This window comes from Nothoprocta perdicaria, unplaced genomic scaffold, assembly GCF_003342845.1.
Source record: "Nothoprocta perdicaria isolate Ctin4 unplaced genomic scaffold, notPer1 scaffold_124, whole genome shotgun sequence".
NCBI lineage: Eukaryota > Metazoa > Chordata > Aves > Tinamiformes > Tinamidae > Nothoprocta > Nothoprocta perdicaria.
The window spans coordinates 281,633-286,516 of NW_020454361.1; positions in this window are offsets into that span (position 1 = coordinate 281,633).

Below are 4,884 nucleotides of genomic sequence, written 5' to 3' on the forward strand. Positions count from 1 at the left end.
AGAAAAGGAAAAAAAAGAAAAAAAAAGAAAAAGAGAAAGAAAAAGGAAAAGTGTCAAAAAAAAAAAAAAAGAAAGGAAGAAAAAGGGAAAATCCATGCTATATAAAAACGCAGCTAAATTATTTAAAATTAATTTGCACTTTAACTTCAGAAACAATTTTTCAAATCCCACTGCCCGTGAAAATAGACGCTCGGCTTCTCCGTTTAATTAAGGCGGAGGCTCTAGCGGGGAGATAAACCCCGCAAGTGCCGCTTTAATATTTGCTGCAAACGGGACCAAGCCGAGCCCAGCGTCGCCGAGCTCCGCGCCTGGCGGAGGAGGCTCCGCTCTTGCCTATAGGAGAATATGGTTAATTTTAAAGTGCCTTTTTTTTTTTTTTTTTTTTTATCTGCATATAGTTAAATCTTCTTGCTGTTCTAACTAATCTGCTGGAGAGGGTTTCTTTAGCTCTTTCCTGTCAGTCTAACTTCCCAAGTGTAACAGATGCCGCTCTCAAGCGGTCCTTTCTGCTGCTTTTCTTTATTCAGCCTCGCATATTTCTCCCCATGATCTGGGTTTCCATAGAGAGCGGAATAAAAGGGGGACCATGGCCACAAATCCCCTGCCCCATGCAGAATAAAAGAGCCTTATTCAATAGACGACCCCGTCTGGACATGGGAGAAAAATAAGTACATGCAAAGCTACTGTTGCAAGAATTTGTAACTTATTTTTCATAGACTGAAACCCATTAAAGTAAAAAAGTTTCTGGGTTTGGACCGCGCTCTCCAGCCCTTTGTCTCTAGGTGCCTTCGCACGCGGAAGACCCACGTTTCCCCCCAACAAATGGCCGGGTTTCGTGTATATATATATATATTTTCCTGCTAAACCTCTGGCATGAAAAAGATCACACAATAGCTGGGAGAAGCCTGTCGGCTCGGGGCAGCTAGAAGTCGCTATAGAGAAACCCCCGGCTTTGAAGTGCAGGAGCTGCAATTGTGTCGAGTCCCCGCACTCGGCCGCGGAGGCGGCGGCAGCGGCCGCGCAGCGCAGCGCGCCCGGCCGCGCCGTTACCGCCGGCGGCGCAGACCTGACTTTGTTATATTTTAGAGGGTATTTTTTCCTCCTTTTTTTTTTTTTTTTTTTTTTTTTTCTCTCTCATTGTTCATCTGCAGGAGGGGGGAAAAATGGTCTAAAAGGGGGTCGTTTTGATTGTGTTTAATACAGCATGAAGCGCGGAGCGGTAAGCTGCGCCGCGGTGTCATGACCTCTATATTGAAAACTTCACCTTCAACACAAGTTCACGCCGGCGCAGGACGCGTTCGCGGGCGCTCGGTGGGAACAAGTGCAAATTTAAGCGAGCGGAGTCACTCGCAAAGGGGGGTGCAGGGGGGGTATTCGGGAGGCAGGAGGTCAGGGCGTGCCGTGCGCGGCCGCGCAGCAACCAGCGCACGGCTGCGGGAGAGGCGCCTGCCTCTCCGCAGATGCTTTGTGCAAATGCAACCTGCGCGGGGGGAAGGTTAGAGGGAACAGAGGAATTTGCGGAGTATTAGCAGAAATTAGCCAATGCCGACACAAGCTCACAAGCTCAATTAGTTCCTTTTTTTTTTTTTTTTTTTTTTTTTTTTTTTGGTCTCTGTTGGCTGTTCTTGAACGTGAGCAAAGGCTGCGCGGAGAGGCGCAGCGCGCGCTGCCGTCCCCGCGCCGCAGCCGCGCCATGGGCTGACAGATTGCAAATTAAAAGCGTCCTAATGTAAGAATTAATTCAGCCCCCCCAAATCTCTAAGAACGCGAGCCCTTTAGTAGCGAGCCCGGCGCCGAAGGAGCCTTCCTGCCGCCCGGGCTGGCTCTGCGTTGTGGCAGGCAGGGACAATAAAGCAAGTCGCGGGCAGAGAAAAGCACAAGGTAAATAGCGTTTGTATTCTAACTGCGGCGTTTTCCAGACCGTTTTCGTGTGTCTCCTCGCTGCTCCGCTCGAATCTTCTGTTGTGTTATTACTATTATTATTACTATTATTTTTTTTTCCCACCTGCGCATTGTTAATGTTTACAAATGTACTTGCTGGGGAAGAGATGCCGTTCGTTCGTGCACTGCCACGTCATGCTCAGGTCACTGTTATTTTGCTCGCTGGGTTAATTTGTAGCAGGTATTGGAGCGAACATTTGGTTAATTTGCAATTGAGAGGAGCAATAACAACAACAACAAGAGAAAAAAAAAAGGAGGTGGGGAGAGAAAGAAATATTGGGGCAGTCAGTGTCTCCAAAACCCATATTTTTGTCACGGAGAGGGTCTTGTCGTTTGCTACATCCACGCATTGAAACGTCGGGTTTTGTCGCGCTTAGCCGGGGAGCAGGGCCGGGCTGCGGGGCGCGCAGCGGGCGCGGCCGCTCCGCGCCTCGGGGGGCCCTTTCAGGACRTGCCCGTTTTTAGGGTCACGCGAGGAGCGCGGTGGTCGCTGCGCGGGGCAATGCGGCCCCCTGCGCGGGCCCTGCGCGCCGGGCGGGCCGAGCAGGCGGGGAGGGGGCGCGCGCCTCGGAAAGGGGGTAAATTCGGCGTTTTCGGCGACGTGTCCGCGCAGCAGCAGGACCGCTCCGCGCGCGGTGCAAACGGGCGAGAGGCGACAGCTCCTGCGCACGCAGGGAGCGGAGCCCGGCTCCCTTCGGAAGCCAAAGGCCACCCAGTGTCTACGGGGGAAATAACTAAAACACAATTCCCTGCGCACAGATTTGTGCTCCGGCGTATTCCAGGGGAAGAGGAGCGGGTTGGGAAGTGCATGAAATGCTGTTCAACCTCTGGCGCCTAATGGGAGCACTGAAGACAGGGATCCCCGCTCCTAGGGTGCCAATCCCCACACGGTGGTTTATTAGCGCACCCAATAAYTCCGATGCGTCTTTTTTTGTCCTGTTTTAACGCCACATTTCCCCAGCTCCGCCACGGAGGCTGCGAAGGAGGCAAGCGACGCCCGCGACCCTGCGGCGAGCCCCGGGCCGCACCTCGGAGCGCAGCGCGCCCGCTTAGCTGGCCGCGCGGCTCCGCAGGCCCGCGGGGCAGGTGCCGGCGCGGAGGAGCCGCCAACGCTCCCGTTGCTCGCCGGAAAAACGCGCCGAGAAACCAAAATCCCGGGGCCGGGGCAGACCAGGGACCTGGGGGGGCCCAGTGGGTCCCTACGCTGCCCTGCAGGCGCTGGAGCGGAGCGGGGAACAGGCGCCGGAGCGGAGSGGGGAACAGGCGCCCTGCAAACTTTAAATGAAATTACCGCTCGTGTCGCTCTATTTTATTATTTTATATACATATATATACACACACACACACATAGGTGTGTATATATGTATGTATATCGCGCTTCCGACGTGCGCAAGTGCCCCTCTTGGGGCCGAGGGGGAGGCACGAGGGAGCGGTGCAACCTCAACTCCATTGGCCCTTGCGCTATTCCCTATTTTTCCCCCCACACTTGGAAGCGGGTTTGGGAATCCTGGAGAGCGCGGGAGGCTGCGGGAGCTCCCGGGGGGCGCGTTATGGGCGGCGGGAGCGCAGGCTCCGCGGCCGCGCTGCGGAGGTGCCGCCTTCCAGCGCTTCCCTCTCCTGCAAAACTGTTGAGGAATTACTAGTAGGGGATAAGTAAATTGCGAGTAAACCTAGTGAATTAGGGCGATTCTCTATCAGTTTAATTTATGTTTTATAGTTAGTTTAGCCTTCTGATTTGATTGCCTTAGTAATGTGAATTGCCTACAGCTGCTGATGATACAGCTTTAATTCTGTTTTAAAGGTCATGTAAACATGTGCCTGTAGCAGAAGGAATGCAAATTCAATTCCCTTTTAATGCTTCCTCACATTCACTTCCCTGCCTTCACCTAGGAAATTAGCAGGATTTAATAGAAAACTGTTTTAATGTTATGATTTCATTAAAACGTCTCCCGGTGCTTCACTCCCCCGTTCCCAGGCTCTACCCGGACAGGACGGCTGGGCAGTTTTGGGCCCGTTTGAGCTAAGATCGATGCACTTTTACATATTAATTGGTTATTTTCTTCCAACGAGGAGTCACTGCCTTCGCTCAGGGCTTTGCTCGGCTCGCAGGTGCGCGTTGCCCCGCGCGTGCTCAAATTATTATTAAAATAAAAATAGCCAGCCCTAAGTGCACGTGAGGTTGCCTCACCCTCCCGCGTTCCTGATAACTAYAAAGCTGTAAAGGGACACCGTTTTTCAGAGGGTTTTATTTCAGTTGCCGGGAAGTTTGGCGTGGGAAGTCTGAGAAAGGACGGAGCAACGAGCAGGGAAGAGCGTTCAAAAAAGAAAAAAAAGGAAAAAGAAAAAAAAGAAAAAATAATAAAAAAAAAAAAAAGAAAAGAAAAAGAAACAAAGCCTCTGGGGGCACTTTGTAAAGGGACGATCTGTCACCGCTAAGCGCGAACGGGCGAGGTGCCCCCGGCTGTGGCGGGGCCGCCCCGGGGCCGCCGGGCCGCAGCTGCGGGCCGTTGGGGCCGTTAGGAGCAGTTCGGGCCGTTGGAGGCGTTAGGGGTGGCKGGAGTCGTTAGGAGCGGCTGTGACCGTCGGGCGGTGGTTGGGGCCGCTGGAAGTGGCCGGGGTCACTGGAGGAGCCTGGGCATGGCTGGAAACGGTTGGAAGCAGCTTAGGGCGGTGAGGACCGTTGGAGCGGTTAGAACCGTTAGTCGGCGTTTGGAAGCCGTTAGGGACGGTTGGAACCGTTGCGAACGCTTAAAACCGTTGGAGCAGTCAGAACCGTTGGGCAGCGGTTGGAAGCCGTTAGGGACGGTTGGAAGCCGTTAGGGACGGTTGGAAGCCGTTAGGGACGGTTGGAACCGTTGGGCAGCAGCGGCTGGGGGGCAGCGGGCGCCTCCCTCGGGCCCGGTGTCCCGGGCGAAGGGCTCCGCGGCGCCGCTTCCCGGCGGG